Source organism: Centrocercus urophasianus, unplaced genomic scaffold (assembly GCF_019232065.1).
Source record: "Centrocercus urophasianus isolate 14NV4802_14NV808 unplaced genomic scaffold, USGS_Curo_1.0 seq_26, whole genome shotgun sequence".
NCBI classification, from domain to species: domain Eukaryota; kingdom Metazoa; phylum Chordata; class Aves; order Galliformes; family Phasianidae; genus Centrocercus; species Centrocercus urophasianus.
Genome location: NW_024884822.1, coordinates 907,974 through 917,442, shown reverse-complemented (window position 1 = coordinate 917,442; position 9,469 = coordinate 907,974).

The following is a 9,469-nucleotide window of genomic DNA, read 5'->3' as shown; positions in this document are numbered from 1 at the left end:
TACACAAGCTTACCAGGTTCTAAATACGCTCACACAATCCGGCCATTGTCTTTAAAAGCTCAACGGTATCTGTATTGATTTATCCCAGGTGGAAAAAAAATCCACAGTAACCTACATCTGGTACTAGTGTGTTCAAACAGATATTAATGAGGAAGAGTTTTTCTTCTGACTGATGTGCACAATGAAAGTGCAATTATAAGGAGAGAAATACGGTACATCCAAGAGAACATATGTTTGAATTGTGATGGATCGTCTGTGACACTAATCCCTGAATACAGCAATCAGACTATTGACCAATTATTGTAATATGATAGAAAATGAAGCAAGCAGAACCTATCCGGGATGGTGAAATCATAGGCATTTCACATAGTCTTGCAATTTGCTACCTTCTCATATTCTCCCGGTCACTTGCCAAGACAAATCAGTTAAAATGAACGGACCTGGAGCAGTGTAACAGAAGTTTGGTGTGTTCTTCCTAAATGTAAAATTCATTGAATCTTTTCTTTAGTTTTAAATATACTGACTCTCGAGAACTATGAAACAGACTCTATCCAAACTGGAACTCATTCCTGAACGTCTGAAGTTTAATCCAGCTTCCCAGAATGGGGCAGGCTATGCTCTCCATACAGAAAAGGCAGCAGCGGATGACAGTGGAAAAAAAAAAAAAGAAAAAAAGAAAATCTAAAAGTGCATATGAATTTTGATTTGGGGGCAACGATCTTCAAAACAGATTTTAACGTGCCCTCTTCTACCTAATTCTGATATTTTAAGTTCAAATCCTCCTTCATGTAGTAGGCTCACAAATAATTCATTTGGACCCTCAGCTCTCTACCTTTTCTGCCCAAACTGTTTGAGCCTATAATGTTATTCTGATCTATATTAGTTAATCAATCACAATCTTCACCCTTACATGATAGCTACATGCTTCAGTATTTTTCAGAATTTCCTCAAAGGAATTCCTCAAGTTTCCATAAGGACACCTAAAAATGACACATGATCATATATTTAGAGGACTCCTTAAGACACTCTCACCATCAGGTGAAACATTTACAATTGTCATCAAAGCCCATTTGGATATTCATGGCAAGTCTTCTGCTTGCAAAATCTACATCCCAGTTCCTGCTAACATCTGATGCTGAATTTGGCAGAAGCCTCATCTCTACACGTCCAATATCAGTTGGCTAATTGACATTTCCTAGAAAATCATTCTCCTCGACCAGAGGGTTCAGCAATCAGAGCAACTCTTGCAACCTCTGACTTCTATTTTCTGCGGGGTTAAGAAAAACAAAGGCAGAATATTTCAATAACTATGATATTTATTTCAACTGATCAGTTCCTTGAAGTGCTGAACTGCTCAACAGTGACGCTTCAAATATTTCATAGAGAATGAACAATCCACACTATGCCACAAACATGGAAAGTGCAACATCTGAATGAGGTGAGGTGGGAAGAAAGCTGTTCAGGTACATTCCCAGCACTGCCGCTGATTTGCAGTGCTGTCAGACAGCTCACAGCATGGATCCCAAAAGTACAATTGAACTCTTCTTGAAATCAGGGATAGCTTCTGATGTTCATCCAGTCTAAGAATTAGGCCACCCACCATATACAGTGGAACTCCTCACATCAGCAGGAAGAGCAATTCATTAAAACATACAGAGAACAAAAGCTCCCTTTAAGTAGTTGTCCTTGTTAATGACAATTCTTGAGGTGGCTTTCCATTGGCAAGTAACAAATGTCAAGGTCTCTATTAACATGGAAGAAAAGAGAAGACCTCAAAGATTTTTTTTTTTTTTGTATGCGTGTTTGTTTTCTTTCAAATAAAACAAGAATTTCAGGCAAATCAAGGGAGATGTTCCTGACTGACCTTCATACAAACCCAACAGTAACAGGGGTAAAACATCTCCACTGAGAACTGGACAACTTACATCATTCATGTGCAAGAAGAAAAACCAAACAGATTTGCTTTTCTGAGCATCCTCTTCCGAAATGTGATATAGAGAGACAGTGATGAGAAAAGGTGTGAGTGATACAAAATGTCAGCACGTCAGACTACACCAAGCCATTTAATAATCACCCAGGTCCTCGATCAGAGAAACGTGATCAAGGTTGTGAGATTCAGAGTGCAAAATATACATTTTCAAATGTGCTGATTGATAAATACTGTTTTTCTTCTAGTACCTTAGAACTACAGCAATTCTTCCCATCCTGCAGAAAGCAACCCTTTATTTCTTGGTAATGTATGGTACTAGAACAAGGAATTCAAGTCTGATCACTGTATTAGGCACATTCACATTTAGCACTTCCAGCCGGAAGAATCCTAAAGGAATTCCATGGATGTACATGTAACAGTTAATTCTTCTAGATGTAGGCTCAAGTCTAAAGTCATGCCTGGATCTGAGTGCTGCACACTCCATAACTCAAAGCACTTGTACATCCCAGGCTGGGGCTTCAGCCAGTTCCTACTGGTGGGTCACTACTCCTTTGAACTCAGCACATAAGAGTCCATATATAGAATATACATTACAGTGGTCACTCCATTACTGCACTCTCTTAACCCATCCTGTTACGATATCATGCATTTTAACAACTATTGTATTATGCCTTAGAAGTAACTGCACCTCAACAATAAACTTGGACAGCATCTCTTGCCACAGAGGTGGCATCAAAACTGCAGTGACCTGACACTTAGCCAGGGAGCATGCAGGTAACAACCCCTTCATACTGCACAGAGAGAAGGCAGAGAGATGATGCATGTTAAATGAGCCACATCAAAATCACAGAGTTGGTGAAAAAGTCTACAGCGGATTTAGAAGTATGGATTCTCTATCAAAGATGTGTGAGGCATAAATATGTACTACAGGGTTGCTACAACTCTGCCTTTCTCATTTCATCGAATGTAGGAGGTTGGATAGCCTGGTAACATTTTGGCTGTCTGTAAACAACACATGTACTGAAAAGAAAAAGGACAGGCATGTCCCATCATACTGCTCGGTATCCACAGGGGAATAGCTCCCAAAACAGAAATGGAATGTGCTGCTGCCAGAAAGAGCTGCATGATTAAGAGCCTGAGGTCTGCACCACTCCCTGTTACTCTTCAAACCAGACCCCCATGCTAGCGAGCACAGAGGTACCAAAGCTGCAGAGCTCTGGATGAAATACAGACTGCACATGCTCCTCCTTCCCTCTCAAGGGGATGGCAGGGTTTGACCCATTCTCACATGGGGAATTTTTTGTGCATTTTCACTGGAAAACAATTTATCTCTATTTCCTGCTATTTAATTTGAATGCTGTTTACGCTCACTTTCCCCAGTTAAATAGCCCTCATCTCCTTTTTCTGGTATAACCAGACCCTACCAGCTGTACATTCTCTGCTTCAGGAGCAAAGAGAGACTTTGCTGTAACTGCACTCAACCACACTTGGCTCCTGGCACCCATAAGCATCTTCAATGCATGGAGAGCCCATCAAGGCAAAGCAAGCTGTCTGCTCCCCTCTGGAAAGCTGTACTTACTGATGTACTGGGGATCCAGCAGCAAGGCATCTGAAGGCTTGCTCACCATATCAAGACTAGGGGGAAAAAAACCAACAGAATACATATATATACTTCCTTGTCTGCACAGGATCAGCAGCACTACAGAACACTTAGCACAGCAACACGGAAGCAAAACATCTGAAGATCCTCTTCTGCAATGCACCACCCCTGGTCTATCAGCATGATGTGCGCAGCAGCTAAGCCATGGTAAAGCAGCTGTAGGGTGGGCAGACAGGGAGCTGGAGCTGTAAGCTATGTGCAGAGGTGGTAGAAATCAACTTCACCCTTCTAAAGGTAGCATGTACACTGACATAGATAAGTACTTACAGCCTCTGCAGAATGGCTGTCAGCTACTGCAGCACTGAGTAGAGATAAATTTGTTACTATCCATAAAAACTGCCTAATAGGGATGTAACAATAGTTTTAATTATCAATGAGTGGCTTTAGTTCTGATGAGGCTTTTCTGCATCCAAAACAAAGTCTTTTCAACATTACCATTAATGAAGCATTTGTGTGTCCCCATTTCCCTCCTCCCCTGTTCTCTCGATCAGTTGTTTTTCCAATTTATCTCGCACTTTTGAAAGGCACAACAACGACAATTCTTCAGACAACATCTCCTTTATCTTAACAAGCAACAGGATAAAACCCCACAGCCTACCTCAGTCTTTAGTTCCAGTATTTCTGTGGAGTTTGGGACTTCTGCAATTTCAACCTCTTACTTATCTACTGAAATGCCCCCCCCCCCCAAAAAAAAAGCAACACTAGTGGCACATTCTGAATTGTTCTTTTAGCTACTGATTTTCTGTATTCCTTTCCATCTCATGTCATTTGCCCCCCTTCAGATTTATCAAAATGCACAGTGCTTATTCCAAGTCCTAAATGCTGGACAACAAGTTTAAAACAAAAACTACTGCTGACCTCAAACTCTGAAACTCAAATCCAACTCACCCTCCAAGCAGAACAGCAGCTGGCACTGGAGATATCCACCTCATTTCCTTATGCTATGGATAAGCACAGCCTTAGCTGGCTCCACTCCCCATGCAGCAAAGAGTTCTGTCAGTGCAGGCCTTTCCCCAAAGGAAACATCCCAGGTCCACATTTCCTATTCAGTATTTTCAGTACCTGCCAGGCTGCAGTGCATTTAGCCCAGATACGCTGCCTCTTCATGAAGCCTGTAAAGCCTGTACAGCTGGATGCATGGATGGCCTCAGGAAAAGAACCTGTTGCATTCACAAACTAGCAAGCCCATGCAGGAGTTTAGTGAAGGAAAAAGCGGATACATTTGTTCATCACTGCAGAAAAAAAAAAAGTACCTATTCTCTCCAAAATGGAGGAAAAGAATAATGCTAGGAGAATCTCTGCCATTTAGTTAGTCTTATTAATATTTGGTTTGATTTCTTGTTTTAAATCCGCATTAGAAACTATCAACTCTTTCCCCTTCACCAAGTGTTGGACATTTTCTGCCGTGTTTGTACAGCATAGTTTGAACCCACGCACCTACAGGCAACGGGACCATCTTCCAGTTGTCTAATGGCTAGAACCATTAGAAAACAGACTTCCTGCTCCCAGAAAGAACATACATTGGAGAATAAAAATTAATAAAAAATAAATAGAGACAAAACACTACTCTAAACAATCTAGCCCGTTCAAGAGCAACTTTACAATGAGCAGACGAAACAGGCAGCAGCAAATGGACTCATCGTGTACAGGTGAGAAAAGTGTGGAGGTCCCAGAGCCTCTCTCCCAGCTGGGAGGATTCTTGTTTCCCTCTGCTTTTCCTCTGGAGGTCCATATTCTCAAGGGGCAGATTTGAGGAAGGTTTTGCCCAAACCTCTGCGCATGAGTATGCGACAGCGCTGCAGCCCAACCCAAAGCAAGTCGCTGTGTACCTCTGTAGCCCAGCACATGAGAGTGCAGAGGTGTACCTTTCAACTCTGATACCTCCCCATGGATTTTAAGCTCGTATAGTAAAGTTTATGTTACTGGTTGCTGTGTTTCTTAGGTTGCCATAGAAACCTTCAAAAAACTGACACCCTGACCTCTGCACACAACAGACACGGCCCAGAGCCTCTAGAAATCTAAGGGAAGGCTGCCATGCACAGCCCCTGTAGCTTTGAATCGGACGAGTATTCTCCAAGAAGGTGGTGCAGGAATTAAACCCAGCTTGGGCTGCTCTGGAGGCACACAGTGGAGAAGGAGCCTGGTGCTGTCCTGAGTCGGGGTCCCACAGCCCTGAGGCTGGAACAAAACAACAGCTGGCCCTGAGCCCTAGTTTTATTCAAGAGACTACAAAGCATACCAGGGCACTGGTGAAGCACATCCGTTTATACTTGAACTCAAGTGTACTGGCTCTCTCCTGTATTTTTTTGGGTGGAAAGGGAAACACAGTGGGTCATAGCAGGGTAATCTCTTTTTAATGTAGTGTGCTGTGCAAAATCCACACAAAGCCAGCCAAAGCAAGACAGATATTAATGATATTAGCTTGCCCACGTACAAAAATAAGACATCGAGAGTGTTATTAATCTGCCTCGATGGCTTTCTCAACACAGAACCACTCCAAATTACTGTATCTGTTAAAAAGGACAGAAAGAATATCAACAGAATTAAAATGCATTTTCCAATCCTGTTGTGTATTTATTTTAGATATTTATACGGTCTTCACTACATCAGTATCTGGACTTCGTACATTTTTAACACAATTTTTCTATGTGGTAGGAAAGCATTTCCCCCCATTTTGCAGATGGGGCATTAAAAGAGCAAGCAACTCACCCAGCAATGGCAACCAGAAGTACTTAATTAACATCAGGCTTCAAAACACATACCAAAATGTCATCTTAAAGCCCTGAGTTTCAGGAAGAAACAGTACATCTTTTTGTATTTGTCTTTTGTTTGCTGAACCCAAAGATGCTTCTTGGCTTTTGTTCCCAAATATCTCTGAGGAAATAGAAGATATTTTAAACAAAATAGGTGCACAGAGGCATGTGGTTTCTGAACACAAGTAATGGGGAAAAAAAACTGTGAAATGCATTAAAAAAAAAAAACATTGTTGTGCCACAAGTGCAATGAGAAACACCAACCTGAGGCAAGCCAACATGTTGAGAAAAGCTGTTCAATGTTTATTCTTCTTTCTGCCTTTCTACATCTTATTGCTGTATTTTCTGCTATATTTTTCTGCCTGTACAAAGCATCCCTTCTACAGCAAACATGAAAATGAAAACCACTTTGAAACCTGCATTATGGATGCTGCTGCACTGCTAGCACTGGGACACCAGGCAGAAGAAGCCCTGCCGCTTCCAGCAAGACCCAGCCACTCAGTGCAACCCGTCTGGACAGCAGCAAGAGAGAGCAAGCCCCATCTTGCCACAGTACACAAACATGTCAGCACACCAAGTGTGGATCTATTTGTATTACATGACACGTGGAAAGTTCTGATTTTGGTGAGTAATTGACATATGCTCTGGTGCACGGGACCTCAACATGCACAAGTACAGCAGCAGCCTGACTAGACTGGAGGGAAGCACACAGGTTGCCTCTGGAGCAAGAGAATCTGAGAGCCTTTTTCTATGAAATCTTACACAATTACGTGATATAAATGAGCAAACAGATCCTCAGCCTTTTGCCAACAAGTTCCCTGGTGCTGCTAGAAATAGGCTCACTTCTCAGAAAACAGTATTTTCATAATCAGAATGAGGAATCTTCTGGTGGAAACATGTCTTCAAGTAAAACAACAGTGAAAAGTCAACAAAAAGACGCAGCAGTTTGGCAGGGATGGATTTGAGCCCAAGTGCAAAGCAGGCTGCACTGACCAGTGCCTTGGACAGAAACAACTGCACAAGGCAGACCCACTGGGTTCTTGATAATGATCCAAAACCAAAATGTAATAACGCTCCAAATTTTTAATTACCTCCTTTATAAGGGTAAATCTTATTTCTTCTGCTTGCTCTCTGCTCGGAAGCTCAGCATGCACACCAGCACCCAGAAGACTCACCAAAACACCATGCCATGCTACAGACAGGGCTGCATGGCAAGAATTGATTTCTCCTGATCTTGAAGTGACCATCAAGGCAGGCTCAGAAAGGAGATCCTCTGCGTGGATTGGACACAAGTCCTGGAACTGCAGGGTTTTCTTGTGTCATCCAGTGAGATCCCATTGTGGATTTTTCCTTGTCTACCAGAAGACATATTTGCACATTTAAACTGCTGTCTGCATTTACCCTTGTGGCTTACTGCTTCCTTAGACAAATGTGGTTTTCCACTGTTGTTTTTGTAGATGTTTTCACAACAGGACAGTGACATCAAGTCACTTGAGCTTGATGGTCTGGTAACCACAATGAAGTTAATCTGCCTGGGTAGCTACGCTATCACCAGCTCCAAAACTTCTGAATGTTTAGGATTTTTTTTTTTCCTTTTTGCTTCCAGAACACTCTCATGTCAGATTATCTTATTCTTTGACTTACTGGAGGAAACAAAATACTTTCTTTCCCAATGAAAGTTAAGATTTTGATTGCATTTCTTGCTTTATGAGGAAAGGCATTAAGAAGCAGAAGACTTGCAATTAACTTCCTACAGAATTGTTAATTCAGTCGGAAGGGACCCACAAACCCTGTTGAATCCAGCTGTCTGAGCTGAGAATTTAGAGCTGGCATCATTGAGACAAGTACCTTAATGCAGTAAGACACAATCATCCTGGCTCACCACATCTAAGAAGAAAATACACTTAGGGCTCACACCTGATTTCCAACCCAAATGATTTTCTTTGACTCTCTGGCTCTAAGAACAAGTCCCTGGACTGGTCAGTGCTTTCTGCAGAGGTGAGGAGCAACGCCCTGGGCCAGCACCCTCCCCAGAGGCAGCCGCTGCTGCCCACCTGCTGCCCTGTGCCCAGTCCATGGTCCTGCCCCAGGCCAACGTGCTGCTCCTGCCATATGTGTGTGCTTTCCAACCCTGTGACCCACCTCAACGCCAGAGAGGATGGCCTTGTGGGACACTACTGCGTATTGAAAGACCGGATTTCTGGAGCTGCTTGCGTGATGTTATTTAGAGACACAGAACAGGGGGGGAAGAATGAGGCTAAAGGATTTTGCAGCTCTCTCCACACCAAATTCAGCATATCAGAATTAATTCCCAAAGAAACACTTCCTGCTTTGAGCGTGAGGGCAGCTTCTCCTGTCCTGCTGCACACCTGCTCGGTTTGCTCAGCCTTGCACTAGCTCAGCTATGGGGAACCAAGCACCAGCCTGGGCTTCAGGTCCTAACAACCCCGATCTATATCCATGCAACCAGTTCCTCTCAAGTCATTGATTGAACTGTAGTCTCTGCGGACTTTACAGCAGCCCAGTCTTTGAAGGAGGAGCTGGTAGGAGCCATTAAGTCAAGTAATGCATGTCTTGCTGATACAATGCACACTGCCCAGCAGCTCCCCACCTCTGTGTACTCCCAGGATCAGTGCTTTGACATTTGCTTGATACTTCATTCCCTAAACAAAGTGAATCTAAGCTAAGTACCAGCATTTATTCTGCTTTACAACTGAATCCATTAAATTTATAGATGAAATATTAAGGTTGTCATGCAGTCACCAAGCTCATATGAGGCCAAATTTATTTCACCTGAAGAACGCAAATATTTTCAGTGACATTAGTGTGCTTTAGACCGAACACACAAAAAATAATACTTTGGATGACCAGGAACCTCTGCTTCAAAAATGATTTAACAGCTTAAATTTCATAACGAGTCACAAACAGCAACTCAAGTTTCTCATCTATTGCTCATCATTTCTCAGAGTAAGTTACAGAGATAAACCCTTCACTAAGAAGGGATGCAGCATTTACCAGGAGCAGGTATTTTGCTTTTTCTGAGCAATAGCTGGTGTTTTCAGAGCATATGGTATCCAAATGCCCTTGTGGAAACAGCACTCGCTCTCCTGGGGCAGGCATACACAT